The 19680-nt window shown below is 44.7% G+C and overlaps 1 protein-coding gene across 7 annotated transcripts in view; it reads right to left on the bottom strand.

The window, feature by feature from the left end:
- smtnb (smoothelin b) overlaps window positions 1-19680 on the bottom strand; it is a 553824-nt gene that overhangs the window by 425312 nt on the left and 108832 nt on the right. The window lies entirely within an intron of this gene.

The following is a 19680-nucleotide window of genomic DNA, read 5'->3' as shown; positions in this document are numbered from 1 at the left end:
AGACACGTGTCTGTGAATAATCACCCAGCAGGGGCTGTTTTGACTTGGGGAGATATTTACAAAGAAGTGACAGGTCAAGGTTTATAGAAGTCAGGAGTCTTGACTTCTGGACTGATTTTAGTTTCAGTTTGAACTGTTGCAAAAGACAGATTTTTTGTAATAAAAGCAAAATACTGCGGATGCTGGAAATCTGAAACAAAAACAAGAAATGCTGGATTCACTCAGCAGGTCTGGCAGCATCTGTGGAAAGAGAAGCAGAGTTAACGTTTCGGGTCAGTGACCCTTCTTCGGAACTGACAAATATTAGAAAAGTCACAGATTATAAACAAGTGAGGTGGGGATTGGGCAAGAGATAACAAAGGAGAAGGTGCAGATTGGACCAGGCCACATAGCTAACCAAAAGGTCACGGAGCAAAGGCAAACAATATGTTAATGGTGTGTTGAAAGACAAAGCATTAGTACAGATTAGGTGTGAATATACTGAATATTGAACAGCAGCAAGTGCAAACCTGAAGAAAAACAACCTGAAAAAAACAGTGGGTAAGCAAACTGAACAAACTAAGATGAAATGAAATAAATGCAAAAAAAGATTGTAAAAAATGTAAAAAGGAATGTAACAAAAAAAGGAAGAAAAAATAACTAAAAATGAAAGTAAAGTGGGGGGCTGTCATGCTCTGAAATTATTGAACTCAATGTTCAGTCCGGCAGGCTGTAGTGTGCCTAATCGGTAGATGAGATGCTGTTCCTCGAGCTTGCGTTGATGTTCACTGGAACACTGCAGCAATCCTAGGACAGAGATGTGAGCATGAGAGCAGGGAGGAGTGTTGAAATGGCAAGCAACCGGAAGCTCAGGGTCCTGCTTGCGGACTGAGCGGAGATGTTCTGCAAAGCGGTCACCCAGTCTGCGCTTGGTCTCCCCAATGTAGAGGAGACCACACTGTGAGCAGCGAATACAGTAAACTACATTGAAAGAAGTACAAGTAAATCGCTGCTTCACCTGAAAGGAGTGTTTGGGGCCTGGGATAGTGAGGAGAGAGGAGGTAAATGGGCAGGTATTACACCTCCTGCGATTGCAAGGGAAGGTGCCCTGGGACGGGGACGAGGTGGTGGGGGTAATGGAGGAGTGGACCAGGGTGTTGCGGAGGGAACGATCCCTTCGGAATGCTGACAGGGGAAGGGAGGGGAAGATGCGACTGGTAGTGGCATCACGCTGGAGGTGGCGAAAATGGCGGAGGATGATCCTTTGGATATGGAGGCTGGTGGGATGAAAAGTGAGGACAAGGGGAACCCTGTCACGGTTCTGGGAGGGAGGGGAAGGGGTGAGGGTAGAGGTGCGGGAAATGGGTCGGACACGGTTGAGGGCCCTGTCAACCACAGTGGGGGGAAATCCTCGGTTGAGGAAAAAGGAGGTCATATCAGAAGCACCGTCATGGAAGGTAGCATCATCAGAGCAGATGCGTCGGAGACGGAGAAACTGGGAGAATGGAATGGAGTCCTTACAGGAGGTAGGGTGTGAAGAAGTGTAGTCGAGGTAGCTGTGGGAGTCAGTGGGCTTATAATGGATATTGGTAGACAACCTATCCCCAGAGATGGAGACAGAGAAGTCAAGGAAGGGAAGGGAAGTGTCAGAGATGGACCATGTAAAGGTGAGAGAAGGGTGGAAATTGGAAGCAAAGTTGATAAAGTTTTCTAGTTCGGGGCGGGAGCAGGAAACGGCACCGATACAGTCGTCAATGTACCGGAAAAAGAGTTGGGGGAGGGGGCCTGAGTAGGACTGGAACAAAGAATGCTCGACATATCCCACAAAAAGACAGGCATAACTAGGACCCATGCGGATACCCATAGCGACACCTTTTACTTGAAGGAAATGCATGGAGTTGAAGGAGAAGTTGTTCAATGTGAGAACAAGTTCAGCCAGGTGGAGGAGGGTGTTGGTGGATGGGGACTGGTTGGGCCTCTGTTCCAGGAAGAAGCGGAGAGCCCTCAAACCATCCTGGTGGGGGATGGAGGTGTAGAGCGATTGGACGTCCATAGTGAAGAGGAGGCGGTTGGGACCAGGAAACTGGAAATTGTCAAAATGACGTAGGGCGTCAGAAGAGTCACGGATGTAGGTGGGAAGAGACTGGACCAGCGGAGAAAAGATAGAGTCTAGATAGGAAGAAATAAGTTCAGTGGGGCAGGAGCAGGCTGACACAATGGGTCTGCCGGGACAGTCCCGTTTGTGGATTTTGGGAAGGAGGTAGAAGCGTGCTGTCCGGGGTTGCGGGACTATGAGGTTGGAAGCTGTAGAGGGAAGATCTCCAGAGGAGATGAGGTCAGTGACAGTCCTTTGGACGGTGGCTTGATGTTCGGTGGTGGGGTCATGGTCCAGAGGGAGGTAGGAAGAGGTATCTGTGAGTTGGCGTTGAGCTTCTGCAAGGTAGAGGTCGGTACGCCATACAACAACAGCACCACCCTTGTCTGCAGGTTTGATGACCATGTCGGGGTTAGACCTGAGAGAACGGAGTGCCTCAAGTTCAGAGGGGGACAGGTTAGAGTGAGTGAGGGGGGCAGAGAAATTGAGACGACCAATGTCTCGCCGACAGTTTTCAATGAAGAGATCAAGAGCGGGTAAGAGGCCAGGGGGAGGGGTCCAGGTAGAGGGAGAATGCTGGAGGCGGGAGAATGGGTCTGCTGGTCGGGGGGAGGACTCCTGGTCGAAGAAGTGAGCCCGGAGGCGGAGGCGACGGAAGAAGAGCTCAACGTCATGCCGAGCGCGAAATTCATTGAGGTGGGGGCGTAAGGGATTTTTTGTGCCTGTCAAAAGAAGACGACCCAGCTCTCTCTCTTGAGAAGAAACCCTGCATTTCCAGTGTGTCAGTTTCCTATTTCCAACTGTATTTGAAGAAACCCTGCATATCAATGTGAGGGAACTGAAAACTTGTTGCTGCATTTCTGCTTGAAGACCTATCTGAGGCCTCTGTAGCTGCACTTCTTAGAAAGCCCACCCAAAGTGATTTTCAACATCGCCTAGAAAGAACTGTTATAGCAGGATCCCAGTGACAGCCATGTATATGCATTTGGGATGCCAAACCAAAACCAAGGACAAGTAATCCAACTGAGTGTTTTTTCTCTCTTTGTAACAGTGCTATAAACAAAAAATACTTTTATTTTTCTGGTTAACCGGTGGATGTATATATGTGTTTGTGTGTGTGAAGGGCTAAGATAAACAAGAGGCTTAATAGTTCAATTTGTGTGTGTATGTTTTACTTCAATATTGGTTAAGACTTGTTTTATTATAAACTGATAATTTTGTTGGTGTGTTTTATTCTGAGAAAACAGAGTATCGGATTAACTGAATTGGTAAATGAGAAAATTTAAATGTATTTTGTGGAGAGATAGGACTAGAAGAAAATAGTGCACTCCTCCCGCCTCGGTCGTAACACAGCCGTCTACGCTTATTTGAGAGGCCAGACCAAAAAGAGACAACTGACATCTTTTGATATCTTCTCTTTTTTCCTTCAAGAACTAGCAGGTATTTGGCCGAAGTATTCTTTTTGGATTTTTTTTTGAAACAGAGCTCTAAAGAAAAAAATCTTTATTTTTCAATGGATAAGCACCCTTTCAGCTGTGCACTGTTTTATGAGCCCATCTAATGGAATGGCAATGACTGGCTCCCCGCTGTGTTGCTGCTTCCTTCTATTTGGACTGTTCCTGATCCATCGTGGATCCCATGCCTTCCCACAAAAATTGCAAACTGGCCCTTATTGAGCTGCCAAGTTTGTTAACAGGCTTAATTGGATATTGATACCAATCAGGCAAGTTGCCATGTCCTGCCTTGCCCCCCCAAGAAACATCGCTGACCATCAGAATGGCATCAAAAAACAGGCATGACAGCCGGCTGTGCAAAATTCAGCACCTGCTCACCTCTGTTCTCGCTCCCATAATGGGACAAAAGTCCTGCCCACAGTAAATGAACAGTGGTGTTGAAGTGGAGTTGCACCCAACTCCAGCTCCTCGCAGACCGCGTTAGGGAACTGGAGCTGGAGCTGGATGAACTTCGGATCATTCGGGAGGCGGAGGGGATTATTGACAGGAGTTATAGGGAGGCAGTCACACCTCAGGTAAAAGAAGTAGGTAGATGGGTTACCGTCAGGGGAAGGAAAGGGAACCAGCAGGCAGTGCAGGGATCCCCTGTGGCCGTTTCCCTCAACAACAGGTATACCGTTTTGGATACTGTTGGGGGGGACGACTTACCAGGGGTAAGCAATGGGGTGCAGGTCTCTGGCACAGAGTCTGTCCCTGTTGCTCAGAATGGAAAGGGGAAGAGGAGCAGAGCATTAGTCATTGGGGACTCCATAGTTAGGGGAACAGATAGGAGGTTCTGTGGGAACGAGAGAGACTCACGGTTGGTGTGTTGCCTCCCAGGTGCCAGGGTACGTGATGTCTCTGATCGTGTTTTTGGGATCCTTAAGGGGGAGGGGGAGCACCCCCAAGTCGTGGCCCACATAGGCACCAACGACATAGGTAGGAAGAGAGATGGGGATTTAAGGCAGAAATTCAGGGAGCTAGGGTGGAAGCTTAGAGCGAGAACAACCAGAGTTGTTATCTCTGGGTTGTTGCCCGTGCCACGTGCTAGCGAAGAGAGGAATAGGGAAAGAGAGGAGTTGAACACGTGGCTGCAGGGATGGTGTAGGAGGGAGGGTTTTGGTTTCCTGGATAATTGGGGCTCTTTCTGGGGTAGGTGGGACCTCTACAAACAGGATGGTCTTCACCTGAACCAGAGGGGTACCAATATCCTGGGGGGGCGATTTGTTAGTGCTCTTTGGGGGGGTTTAAACTAAATCAGCAGGGGAATGGGAACCTAAGTTGTAGTTCCAGTGTACAGGCTGTTGAGAGTAGTGAGGTAGGGGATAAGGTTACAGGGACGCAAGAGGGCACTGGCAAGCAAGAACTTGGTTTAAAGTGTGTCTACTTCAACGCCAGGAGCATCCGGAATAAGGTGGGTGAGCTTGCAGCATGGGTTGGTACCTGGGATCCTGATGTTGTGGCCATTTCAGAGACATGGGTAGAGCAGGGGCAGGAATGGATGTTGCAGGTTCCGGGATTTAGATGTTTCAATAAGAACAGAGAAGAGGGTAAAAGAGGGGGGTGGTGTGGCATTGTTAATCAAGGAAAGTATTACAGCGGCAGAAAGGACGTTTGAGGACTCGTCTACTGAGGTAGTATGGGCCGAGGTTAGAAACAGGAGAGGAGAGGTCACCCTGTTGGGAGTTTTCTATAGACCTCCGAATAGTTCCAGAGATGTAGAGGAAAGGATAGCGAAGATGATTCTCGACAGGAGCGAGAGTAACAGGGTAGTGGTTATGGGGGACTTTAACTTTCCAAATATTGATTGGAAATACTATAGTTCGAGTACTTTAGATGGGTCTGTTTTTGTCCAGTGTGTGCAGGAGGGTTTTATGACACAGTATGTGGACAGGCCAACCAGGGGCGATGCCACATTGGATTTGGTACTGGGTAATGAACCCGGCCAGGTGTTCGATTTAGATGTAGGTGAGCACTTTGGCGATAGTGATCACAATTCGGTTAGGTTTACCTTAGCGATGGGCAGGGACAGGTATATACCGCAGGGCAAGAATTATAGCTGGGGGAAAGGAAATTATGACGCGATTAGGCAAGATTTAGGATGTGTAGGATGGGGAAGGAAACTGCAGGGGATGGGCACAAACGAAATGTGGAGCTTATTCAAGGAGCAGCTAATGCGTGTCCTTGATAAGTATGTACCTGTCAGGCAGGGAGGAAGTTGTCGAGCGAGGGAGCCGTGGTTTACTCAAGAAGTTGAAGCGCTTGTCAAGAGGAAGAGGGCGGCTTATGTTAGGATGAGACGTGAAGGCTCAGTTAGGGCGCTTGAGAGTTACAAGCTAGCCAGGAAGGATCTAAAGGGAGGGCTAAGAAGAGCAAGGAAAGGACACGAGAAGTCATTGGCGGATAGGATCAAAGAAAACCCTAAGGCTTTCTATAGGTATATCAGGAATAAAAGAATGATAAGAGTTAGAACAGGGCCAATCAAGGATAGTAGTGGGAAGTTGTGTGCGGAATCAGAGGAGATAGGGGAAGCGTTAAATGAATACTTTTCGTCAGTATTTACAGTAGAGAAAGAAAATGTTGCCGAGGAGATTACTGAGATACAGCCTACTAGGCTAGATGGGATTGAGATTCACAAGGAGGAGGTGTTAGCAATTTTGGAGAGTGAAAATAGATAAGTCCCCTGGGCCAGATGGGATTTATCCTAGGATTCTCTGGGAAGCCAGGGAGGAGATTGCAGAGCCGTTGTTGTTGATCTTTATGTCGTCATTGTCGACAGGAGTAGTGCCGGAAGACTGGAGGATAGCAAATGTTGTCCCCTTGTTCAAGAAGGGGAGTAGAGACAGCCCTGGTAATTATAGACCTGTGAGCCTTACTTCGGTTGTGGGTAAAATGTTGGAAAAGGTTATAAGAGATAGGATTTATAATCATCTTGAAAAGAATAAGTTCATTTGCGACAGTCAGCACGGTTTTGTGAAAGGTAGGTCGTGCCTCACAAACCTTATTGAGTTTTTCGAGAAGGTGACCAAACAGGTGGATGAGGGTAAAGCCGTGGATGTGGTGTATATGGATTTCAGTAAGGCGTTTGATAAGGTTCCCCACGGTAGGCTATTGCAGAAAATACGGAAGTATGGGGTTGAAGGTGATTTAGAGCTTTGGATCAGAAATTGGCTAGCTGAAAGAAGACAGAGGGTGGTGGTTGATGGCAAATGTTCATCCTGGAGTTTAGTTACTAGTGGTGTACTGCAAGGTTCTGTTTTGGGGCCACTGCTGTTTGTCATTTTTATAAATGACCTGGATGAGGGTGTAGAAGGGTGGGTTAGTAAATTTGCGGATGACACTAAGGTCGGTGGAGTTGTGGATAGTGTCGAAGGGTGTTTTAGGGTACAGAGGGACATAGATAGGCTGCAGAGCTGGGCTGAGAGATGGCAAATGGAGTTTAATGCGGAGAAGTGTGAGGTGATTCACTTTGGAAGGAGTAACAGGAATGCAGAGTACTGGGCTAATGGGAAGATTCTTGGTAGTGTAGATGAGCAGAGAGATCTTGGTGTCCAGGTACATAAATCCCTGAAGGTTGCTACCCAGGTTAATAGGGCTGTTAAGAAGGCATATGGTGTGTTAGCTTTTATTAGTAGGGGGATCGAGTTTCGGAGCCACGAGGTCATGATGCAGCTGTACAAAACTCTGGTGAGGCCGCACCTTGAGTATTGCGTGCAGTTCTGGTCACCGCATTATAGGAAGGATGTGGAAGCTTTGGAAAGGGTGCAGAGGAGATTTACTAGGATGTTGCCTGGTATGGAGGGAAGGTCTTACGAGGAAAGGCTGAGGGACTTGGGGTTGTTTTCGTTAGAGAGAAGGAGGAGGAGAGGTGACTTAATAGAGACATACAAGATAATCAGAGGGTTAGATAGGGTGGATAGTGAGAGTCTTTTTCCTCGGATGATGATGGCAAACACGAGGGGACATAGCTTTAAGTTGAGGGGTGAAAGATATAGGACAGATGTCAGAGGTAATTTCTTTACGCAGAGAGTAGTAGGGGCGTGGAACGCCCTGCCTGCAACAGTAGTAGACTCGCCAACTTTAAGGGCATTTAAGTGGTCATTGGATAGACATATGGATGAAAATGGAATAGTGTAGGTCAGATGGTCGGCGCAACATCGAGGGCCGAAGGGCCTGTACTGCGCTGTAATGTTCTAATTCTAATTCTAATTGAAATCATCTTCATTCCAAAAGCAGGATTTGGTTGCATTCGTGTTCACTGTAAGTACGTTCCATTCCTAGTCTCACCAAACCAGGAGTGATGTTATATCTTACTAAGTTTCCAAAGAATGTTAATGAAAATTGTCCCAAGGTGTTTCACAAATAGGTGTAATGAAAAATTCAAGACTTAGAAGTGTTTTCTGGAGTCACTTTTCTGTTCCATTTGGATCGACACTGTTCTTGCCTCTTACTTTTATACGTCCTCTGTCGCCCTAATCTCGATGTACTGCTTTCCAAAAGGAAAATGTTTCACTTCTTCAGTCCATCAAATCAGATTGAGAAATCATGTCAGGATGACAGAAGGTTTAGGTATTAGCAATTAGGAGTTGACACTTCACACCAACACTATTATATGCTGAGGCCATATATCAACCTAAATCTGTGAACACCTAGAGTTCTTGCACATTACTTCTGATATTCTAACGCATTGTCGCCTTCTAGATCTATTCCACAACACATTTGAATCCCTCCAATCACCAAAACACGACTACCCAAAATTACAAAAGATTATTCACGGACTATGACCATGACGCATTAGTGACTCTGCAGCCTTTGACAAAACAACAACACTATCTTCCTCTGATGTTGTTCTGCTCAGAGAGACTGAGCTTACTTGATTCCAATTGCCTGTCTGACCATAATCAGAAGACCCATAGCTTTGGTTTCACATTCCACATCATTACCTTCAGAGATCCCCCGGGATCTATGGCTCCTCACCTTTCTCATCTATATGACTTGGTGTCCTCACCTGCAGTCATGGGGAGAGTCAGCTAACACATACACACCGATAAGCCTCAATTATAGGTTCCTATCACCTCGCTGGACCTTTCCACTGTCTGTACTGACAGTTTGTTTATCGAACATCCACTCTTGATCAGCCACTATTTCCTGCAGCAAAACATTAGAAAGACTGAAGCTATCATACTTAACTCCTGCCATAAACTCTGTATCCTCTCCACTAACTCCACCATCCGTTCGCAACTGTATCAGCCATGAAGGCTCTATATAAGTACAAGTTTTAACAATGATTTTTTTTTACCCTTACGCTTCTGTAAGTACCTCAGGAGATTTTTCTATGTCAAAGGCATTAAATAAATTCAAGTTGCCTAGTCATCCATTTACTATACTTGAAATCAAAATGCCTAAGACAGAGTTACTGAATAAAACGTGGAAGGATGCTGCCTGCAGTTATTTACAGCATCCAGCAGGTGGCGGTTTTTCCCATTCATGAAAAGGTATTCACATCTATTCATGCCACTGAATAGATATTCATATTCCACTGCGTAACCTTAACTGTTAAAAAGTTAATATAGGGAAAAAGCTGAAAGCAAAAAACAGGATGCAATATATGTATGTGCTTATATTAAGAAGCAAATATAATGAAATATGTGCACACGTGTACTGGTTATTGGGGAAAGGATGCAATAATGTTTCATCCATACATATGTCAGATACTGGAAGGAGAATGCAATAGTGAGGCTTTAAATATCTGTAAAAGAAAACATAGATGGTATGGGAAAAGGAACTAAGTGAATAGCTCATTCAGAGAAACAGTGCAAATGTAAGTTTTTTTAAATTCATTCATGGGATGTGGGCGTCGCTGGCCAGACCAGCATTTATTGCCCATCCTGAATTACCTTTGAGAAGATGGTGGTGAGCTGCCTTCTTGAACCGCAGCAGTCCATTTGGGGTAGGTATACCCACAGTGCTGTTAGGAAGGGAGTTCCAGGATTTTGACCCAGCGATAGTGAAGGAACGGCAATATAGTTCCAAGTCAGGATGGTGTGTGACTTGGAGGGGAACTTGCAGGTGGTGGTGTTCCCATGCATTTGCTACCCTTGTCCTTATAGTTGGTAGAGGTCGCGGGTTTGGAAGGTGCTTTCTAAGGAGCCTTGGTGCATTGCTGCAGTGCATCTTGTAGATGGTACACACTGCTGCCACTGTGCATCGGTGATGGAGGGAGTGAATGTTTGTAGATGGGATGCCAATCAAGCGGCTGCTTTGGCCTGGATGCTGTTGAGCTTCTTGAGTGTTGTTGGAGCTGCATCCATCCAGGCAAGTGGACAGTATTCCATCACACTCCTGACTTGTGCCTTGTAGATGGTGGACAGGCTTTGGGGAGTCAGGAGGTGAGTTACTCGCCTCAGGATTCCTAGCCTCTGACCTGCTCTTGTAGCCACGGTATTTATATGGCTACTCCAGTTCAGTTTCTGGTCAATGGTAGCCCCTAAGATGTTGATAGTGGGGGATTCAGCGCTGGTAATGCCATTGAATGTCAAGGGGAGGTGGTTAGATTGTCTCTTTTTGGAGATGGTCATTGCCTGGCACTTGTGTGGCACGAATGTTACTTGCCACTTATCAACCCAAGCCTGGATATTGTCCAGGTCTTGCTGCATTTCTACACGGACTGCTTCAGTATCTGAGGAGTCGCGAATGGTGCTGAACATTGTGCAATCATCAGCGAACATCCCCACTTCTGACCTTATGATTGAAGGAAGGTCATTGATGAAGTAGCTGAAGATGGTTGGGCCTAGGACACTACCCTGAGGAACCCTCAGGGAGGTGGTGGCGTAGTGGTACTGTCATGGACTAGTAACCCAGAGACTCAGGGTATTGCGCTGGGGACATGGGTTCAAATCCCACCACAGCAGAAGATGGAATTTGAATTCAACTAATAAATCTGGAATTAAAAGCTAGTCTAATGATGGCCATGAAACCATTGTCGATTGTTGTAAAAACCCATCTGGTTCACTAATGTCCTTTAGGGAAGGAAATCTGCTGTCCTTACCTGATCTGGCCTACATGTGACACCAGACCCACAGCAATGTGGTTGACTCTTACATGCCCTCTGAAATGGCCTTGCAAGCCACTCAGTTGTATCTAACCGCTACGAAGTTAATAAAAAGAAATGAAACCGGACGCACCACCCGGCATCGACCTAGGCACCGGAAACGACAACGGCAAACCCAGCCCCGTCGACCCTGCAAAGTCCTCCTTAAAGGGCCCTTAACACCCTCCTGGATGGGCGGCACAGTGGCGCAGTGGTTAGCACCTCAGCCTCATAGCTCCAGCAAACCGGGTTCGATTCTGGGTACTGTCTGTGCGGAGTTTGCAAGTTCTCCCTGTGACCGCGTGGGTTTCTGCCGGGTGCTCTGGTTTCCTCCCACAGCCAAAGACTTGCAGGTTGATAGGTAAATTGGCCGTTGTAAATTGCCCGTAGTATAGGTAGGTGGTAGGAGAATGGTGGGGATGTGGTAGGGAATATGGGATTAATGTAGGATTAGTATAAATAGGTGGTTGTTGGTTGGCACAGACTCAGTGGGCCGAAGGGCCTGTTTCAGTGCTGTATCTCTCTCTAAATGTAAGCTGAACAGCTTCTTTTGATGCTATAAATTTCTGAAGAAGGTGACAAATGCTGGACTGCTAGACTGGCGATAAACTAACATTCATAATGATCCTCAGTTTAAAGACCTTGTTTAAAAACCACCCCTGTGGCCGTTTTCCACCTTGAGAAAACAGACTGTGGCATCATGGCACATGTTGCAGTCAGTTCAGAACGAAATTTTGTAAATGAGCCTGAATAGGTATTCAAACCTTGATCTGCATGTGAAAACAGCCTCGCACCAGTTTCAGGCGAACGCTCTGGGGAACTGCAGGATATCCTAACTAATATGGCACGCAATGCATACCCAGCATGAATGAGCACACACATGCCCCACCTCATATTGGGTCCTTCATCGCCCTCTTTTCATCTGAAAAATGGAGGCTGCCAATCCAGTTTCTAGGTCAGGGTCCACACGTGTGACCTTAAGCCTATAGAAATTTTAAACTTTTTCTCTCCTCTTCGCACCCTGATGGTTAATGCACCTGTAAGGATATTGACTTCCTCATTCTTCCTACAGTACCACAGTGACTACACTTCAAAAGTACTTCACTGGCTGTGAAGCGACTTGGGATGACCTGAGCAGTGAAAGGTACAATATAAATACAAGTCTTTCTTATATGCTTCCAGCATTACTTGCTGCCTCAATTTACGGGACTTCCACTGTAACCACCCTAATCAGTAGGTCATACAAGGAGCTATTAAATTTCAGTCTCAATAGAAAAAAAAGACTGAATTACAAAAGTTAGCCCAAAACAGAAATAAAATTCTTGAACCACAATGTAATAAAAACAAATATAACATAATAAGTCACCTTTGTAATGAGTTCTTTTATGTTGTCTGTGCAACATAAATGAGATGCGTGGAGTCCAGTTATACTGAAGATCTCAAAAAGGTTTATTACAGCTAAACTATTATACAGTACAGAACTATCTATTTACAGAACCTGCCTCTACGTGTTACAGTAGCAGAGTGACTGGCTCTGAGGCACATGACTGTGTCCTGGTACTTAGCTCATCAGGATACTAAGATCTTAAAGGGACATCACTGTTGAAGGCAATCATACAACACATCCACCTTCTTTCCAAAGATAAGTCTCATATGCTAAAAGTAAAAATACATAACATTAGATATCAATATTATTTACACATAGAGATTATGAAATTTACAAACATATAGAGTCTATATATCGTCTTGGTGATTTGACAACTCTTGCTTGGGGAATCTGCATCTCATCTGTTGCTGTTCTTTCTGAAGTTTCTCCCTCTCTACATTCAGTTTCTGTTGCTCTGCCTTCAGCCTGCTAACATACTCTGTTGCTTTTCTCAAGATGACCACTTTTGGGGCCTTGTCATTCTTGGAAAGTTCTGGCACCACATCTCAAAGAGCCAATAGTCAATGCTTCAACTCATCCCTTCTCTGCCTCTTCAGGACATTGTGTGTCTTCGCCTCTCCTCATCCTCCGCATCTGAAGGCTTGGGGCTCAAGGTCAAGGACGTTGGGGGAGAAGTATTTAGTCTCATGGAGATACCTGTCCATTCTGGCACTGGTAGTACTCTGGATAGCAGAGGTGAAGGCGCAGCATAGTTGTGCTGTTGCTAGATTTCCAGACTGCATCACTTGATGCTGGCCAGAGTCTGCGAGCAGGTTCTGGTCCTTGGAGATTTCCCCTTGGCAATGCTCCCCATTACCAGCATTTGCTTCTCAGTGGTTACAATGGTGACTCTTCTTCTGAGTTGCTGGAGCTCAAAGAGACATTGCCCATTGACAAAGGACTTTCACCATCTGATTTTGGATCTTCATCCTCTTGGTGTGGCTTCTTGGAGATGGGGCTGATACACTCCAAACCAAAACCATTAAGATCCTGGAGGAACTGTGACTCAAGGCAGATACCATTGGTCGCTTCTGCTGTAATTGGTACCTTGGTGACCTCGTGGATGGTTAAGATGTCGAGGTTCTTACACACTGCTAGTCCTGCCACTGCTGGTCCGCTCGTGTCTACTAGGTAGAATGTTTGTGCTTTCTTTGCCGACTTGCCATAGCTGCATTACATTGTTAGTGTTCCACTACAGGGATGGGTGACCCGTTGTATGCAAATAACTTGGCAATTGTCAGTTGTATCACTGATTTCCAAGACTCCGGTACATATCCTTCAGGATTCGGACTGGTAGGATATTTGCACTAGCTCCGATGTCCATTTTAAACCTGAGAGTGTGTTTGCCAGCTTTCTTTGAGCACATGATGTTAATGGTGGCGAAAGCTTCCATTTGTTTGACTTCATCAACATGATGTGTCAGGTTCACAAAGTGAAAGGCCTGTTCATCTTCTGGCAAAAAATTACTTCTGGTCTTGTCTCAGGTCTGTTTTGCTATGGACTTCATGTATCGGCTTGCGGTCTCTGGCGTTTCCTTGTTGCTGTTGCCCTGTTTTCTGTTTGCTTGAGTTCTACCGTGACTTCTGGCCACGTCTTTGGAGCCAGATCTATTGCATAGGTGGGCCCAGTGTCCTTTTGCACCGCACGCCTTTCACAGGTCTTGAAATGCAGGACCACTTCATGGTGAGTAGGACCAACCGCACTTAAAACACAGTCTGCTCGCTCTTTTTGACCTGGTTATCGTGCGGATACTGTTAGCTGCAGCTAGTGCTTGCAGGTGCTGTTGTCCAGCTACAATGGCTTTGTATTTCCTGCCATCTTCCAGCATTGCATCAATGCTGTGAACTTTCTTTATCCCCTCCCAAGGGGTCTTTCTGGAACACTTCAATGGGTATTGATACAATCACCAGCTCCATTATTTGGTCTGACTGTTCAGTGTCTGAGAAGTCGCATTCATTGCCCTTACGCCAGCATCTATTGATGAACTGGTCTATTGATTTTTTTTATTCATTCATGGGATGTTGGCCTTGCTGACTAGGCCAGCATTTATTTCCCACCCCAAATTGCCCTCGAGAAGGTGGTAGTGAGCTGCATTCATGGACTGCTGCAGTCCATGCGACGTAGGTACACCAACAGTGCTGTTAGGAAGGGAGTTCCAGGATTTTGACCTAGCGATATAGTTCCAAGTCAGGATGGTATGTGACTTGGAGGGGAACTTGCAGGTGGTGGTGTTCCCATGCATTTGCTGCCCTTGTCGTTCTAGGTGGTAGAGGTCGCAGGTTTAGAAGGTGCTGTCTAAGAAGCCTTGGTGCGTTGCTGCAGTGCATCTTGTAGATGGTACACACTGCTGCCACTGTGCATTAGTGGTGGAGGGAGAGAATGTTTGTGGATGGGGTGCCAATCTAGCGTCCAGGCAAGTGGACAGTACACCATCACACTCCTGACTTGTACCTTGTCAACGAAGGACAGGTTTTGGGGAGACAGGAGGGGAGTTACTCGTCACAGGATTCGTAGCCTCTGACCTGCTCTTGTAGCCACAGTACTTATATAGCTACTCCAGTTCACTTTCTGGTCAATGGTAGCCCCTATGATGTTGATAGTGGGGGAATTCAGTGATGGTAATGCCATTCCTGTGCTGTTGCCTGTGGGACATCTATTCCAGGCAGTGAATTCGAAAATTCACTCTTTTTCAGAGTTGATCTTCCAGCACTTTCCATATTTAATTTAATCCTGAGAAGTGTGAGGTAATGCATTTTGGGAGGACTAACAAGGCAAGGGAATATACAATGGATGGTAGGACCCTAGGAAGTACAGAAGGTCAGAGGGATCTTGGTGTACTTGTCCATAGATCACTGAAGGCAGCAGCACAGGTAGATAAGATGGTTAGGAAGGCATATGGGATACTTGCCTTTATCAGCCGAGATATAGAATATAAGAGCAGGGAGGTTATGATAGAGCTGGTTAGGCCACAGCTGGAGTGCTGTGTACAGTTCTGGGCACCACACTGTAGGAAGGATGTGATTGCACTGGAGAAAGTGCAGAGGAGATTCACCAGGATGTTACCTGGGCTGGAGCATTTCAGCTATGAAGAGAGACTGAAAAGGCTAGGGTTGTTTTCCGCAGAACAGAGAAGGCTGAGGGGGTACATGATTGAGGTATATAAAATTATGAGTGGCATCGATAGGTTAGATAGGAAGAAACTTTTTCCCTTAACGGAGGTGTTAATAACCAGAGGGCACAGATTTAAGGTAAGAGGTGGTAGATGCAGGAACCCTCACAACATTTAAGAAGTATTTAGATGAGCACTTGAAATGCCATAGCATGCAAGGCTACGGGTCAAGTGCTGGAAAATGTGATTAGAACAGTTAGGTGCTTGATGGCCAGCACGGACACGATGGGCCGAAGGGCCTGTTTCTGTGCTGTTTGACTATGACAGTATATCTTTGCGCAATCTTTCTGGTCTTCTTCAGATAAGCCAGCGGTATTGATTCTGTGTGATCCCTCATTTCCAATTGCTATTAGTATTTTCACAGCCTGTATCTCTGGTTTGACAATCACTTGGTCTGTAAAGCATAACTGTATTCTTTGTTTGGAAAGTTGGAACTCGGATAGGATATGCATGGCTTTCCAGTTCATGCTGGGAAACTTGGTTTCCATCTTCCTGCTGTTCTTTGCTTAAAACTTGCTTTAAGATATGTCCTATTACTGCATTGTTTCCTCTTTAAGAAACTGTTATTTAGACTAGCTGATTTGATTGACAGGAACAGGTGTTTGCTAGTGCTGTGTGATTATCTTCCAGCAGTTAAGCCTGGTTCTGTTTACACTAGGCAGTTCAATGGGTTTGTTCTGCTGGAGTTCGTTTATGTTGTTCGTACTCGGGTGGTTTTATGAGGTTTTTTTTTACTGTGGCTTGGTGAATGGGAGCACTTATTCACGCTGGAATGATTTAAAAAATTTTTTAAACTTTGGCTGCATGGATGAAGTTCTGCAGAGCTCGGGGTTTTCCCACATTTTTTCTAATGAACACCTCCTGTAATGGCACCAACTTCGATCAGTCTGGTAGGAGAGTCGGGTCTTCCCCGCTTTCATCTAACAGAGCCTTTGAAAAAGGAATCAACTTTTTGAGGACTTTAAAACTTTTTTTTTTAAAAAAAAGGCAGTATCCCTCAACCATTGGAACAATGACTCATCTGATTTACTTGCAGCCTATTGTTCTGAGCTCTATCTTCTACAGCTAGAGGTAAGTTCCTTTCTTTTTTTAAAACTGTTCTCGCTAGTATTTTTGAACTTTCTCTCCAATGGCTGTAGGAAAGGTAGTTTTTAAGAACTAGTTTACCTGTGGTCTTCAAACTTGACCTTGTCTTCTCACCACAGCTGCCATCATGTAGAGTTAGTTTATGTTGTCTGATGCAACATAAATGAGATGCGTGGAGTCCAGTTATGTTGAAGATCTCAAACAGATTTATTACAGATAAACAATTATATAGATCAGGGCTAATTATTTACAGAACCTGCATCTAGGTGTTACAGTAGCAGAGTGACTCTGGCTCAGAGTCACATGACTGTGTTCTGGTATTTAGCTCATTAGCATACTAAGATCTTAAAGCAATATCACTCTTAAAGGCAATCATACAACAACCTTGAAGCAACAGTCTCTGTCACAAAACTTTACTCATGGCTGTTTTTCAGTTGCACATTGTTTCTGCAGTTGTTAACATTTTGAGAGCTAAGTCAGCCTTATTGAAGCTTTTTGTCAGATTTTACAAGTTGCTAACATCCCGGATTTTTATTTTAAAACAACTATCCAAGCCTTCACTGGGTACTCAATAAATGAAAAAGCTAAAACAACATCTGTGGAATAATGGCAATGTACTGCAATAATTCCAACTTGCAACTACGCAGAATGGTACACACATCCTCCCATGGGAGATAAAATCTGGAACACAGTTGTGATGCTAATAACCTCCCACAGCTTCACTTGACTGCTTATCTTGCCAAATCACCCATACTTGCCCAGACAGCACAATGTTTGTTTATTGTCCAGAGTTACTAACTTATTTAATATGGAAAAGCTGATAGATAGATCTCAAGATTAAATTCAACCCTTGTTCAAATGGATTATGTGGTGATACTTTCAGTTTTACTTTAATTTCATTTGGCTTAGAAAGTATTTTACCAAAAATGGGCAAAAACATTTCAGTTTACAACTGGGAGCAGTTCACAGGCCAGAGGAATTTGTGCAAATTGATTCTAGGGATTCCAAACTTTTATGAGCACGTAAAAGAAAGAACTTGTGTTCATATGGTGCATTATCCCAAGGACGTCTCTAAGCACTTCATATCCAAATCGATTATTTCAAGCACAGTCTGTTATGTAAAAAAACTTAGCAGTAAATTTGTATTTAGCAATTTCCCCACAAATATCAAATTACATAAATAGTCAACTAATCTGACATCTTGAGAACCTGCTCCTTCAAATAGTGCTATGGAAACTTTTATATCCACTTCAACAGGGAGACAAGGCACCAGTTTTTTTTTTGCTAGCGTCAGAACGTTTGTTCTAATCATAAATAACAACAATTCAATACAGGATCAGCATTTTGCATTTGTTTCAGCTCAGGAAGTCAGCAATGAAAATACTGATTGGGGGGATGGGGGACATGTAAAGAATGATTACTTTTACAGTAAGCTTTGCACACCTACACCTGCATTTGCAAGATTTCTGCCAAATTCAAGACATCCTTAGGTTCTGCTGGCTGGACGGTCACTCCTGGTGTGGTGACTTTGGTCTTCTTGTTCCCCTCAATAAGGTGAAGTTAGTATAACTTGCAAAGATAACATTTAGATTTTTAAAAGTAAATGACAATTTTCACTTGGAGAAGCATGGGTTAATAAAGGGGCAGCGAGCACTGATTTGTTAAACACAAATTGTGTGTAACTAACCTGATTGAGTTCTTTGATAATAATAATGAGGGCTGAAGATAGCGCAGTAGCTATATATTTGGACATTCAAAAGGCATTTGATAGAGTACCTCATAACAGACATATTTGGAAAATAGAAGCACATTATCACGATAGGTGATAAGTGGTGCGAGTGGCTTCCAATTTTTACCTCCCAACTGACCGCAGATAGTGTTTTGCTAAAAATGGTGCGTCAGTTCCCGTGTCTTTTAGGGTCAAATAGACAGACAAAAGACAGGTTTTCTCGTAGGTTTCAAAAATAGGCAGGTTATATTTTTATTTAAACAGCAAAACCCTTCATCCACTCATGCATTCACACACATAAGCACACATAAAGATATATAGAAAGAAGGGAAAAGGTAGGTGCAATTAAAGTCCCAAGTGATGCAAGAATTCGTGGTTTACAGAAACCTGTTGAATCTTCTTGGGAGGGAAGTCTTTTCAAAGGTGCAGGCCTGGAATTTTGCAGTCATGAACATGCTGAGGTGTTGTAGATTTCTGGGGTTAAAAAGTTCAGTCCAGAGACGGTGGTCATCTTTTAAGTTCTCTGCTGCAGCAAGTTGAAGTATAGTATCAGCAGCAAAGCTTCTTCCTTAGCTGGACCGATCGCACAGCCTTTGGCTGGAACTGATTTTCTATGGTCTTTTCTTGATCTCCCCTCTCTCTCCAGAGGGATACTTTTTAAGGTAAAAATCCATCAAATTTGAGTCTTGGTCAGGTGACACAGGACCCTCTGCCCGGTGTGACCACTCAATAGTCCAGGGTATGGAAACTATTGCTATCTGTTGGTGTCTGGATGGGGACCATTTGTTACGATGGTGCTACTTCACCCTATTCATCTTGGTTTGGGCTGTGGAGTCAGTCTATCTTACAGAATCTTTGTTAGTTCATTTCTGTAGATAGCAGTCATCAGCATGTAATGGACTCCTTTCAATTTAAATGGCTTTTCCCCAGAGCTAATTCAGACACTGTAATGAATTTCGTCTTTACGGACAGGCTTGTTTATTGACAGTAAAAGGAGGGGCTACCTGTACTCCACTCCATTTTGTCTATGGTACAAATGTGCCCATTGTCTTGTGGTTCCATTTAACAGTTGATTGCTTTTATTTCAGAATTTCTCCAATTCATTATTTATTTCAAACTGGCTCCTTCTGAGCATAACATGATAGTAAAAGGGGCGGTGGTACTTTGGATCTGAAATTGGCTAAGGGATAGGAAGCAGAAAGCAGTGTTGAACATATGTTTTTCTGACTGAGAAGTATGCAGTGAGGTCCCCCAGGATTAGGACCATTCCTTTTCTTGTTGGCTGCATTTGCTGACAACGCAACTGCTAGGTGGCGCAGTACTAGCACATGCGCAAATGCAGCCTCTTCCACTGAAATGTCACTGTCTGCGACATTCAGGCAGCTGCCAGGATTAAAGATGGCACTGCTCAATTTATCACAGAAAAACCTCAACCCAAAAATCCCCTCAAAGGTTGCCATTGTTGTCTCCATCCCACCCCCAACAGTCCCCTGCTCCCTCCTGCCACTGCTTCATTTGTATCATTTCTTGGATGTCTCCTGCTCAACTGTTTTGATTTTTTTTGACAAAGACAGAGGATCTCTGATATGATACTGCCATTGAAATTTGGAATG

Source organism: Heterodontus francisci, chromosome 23, assembly GCF_036365525.1.
Source record: "Heterodontus francisci isolate sHetFra1 chromosome 23, sHetFra1.hap1, whole genome shotgun sequence".
Lineage (NCBI taxonomy): Eukaryota > Metazoa > Chordata > Chondrichthyes > Heterodontiformes > Heterodontidae > Heterodontus > Heterodontus francisci.
This window is presented reverse-complemented; position numbering and strand designations above follow the sequence as displayed.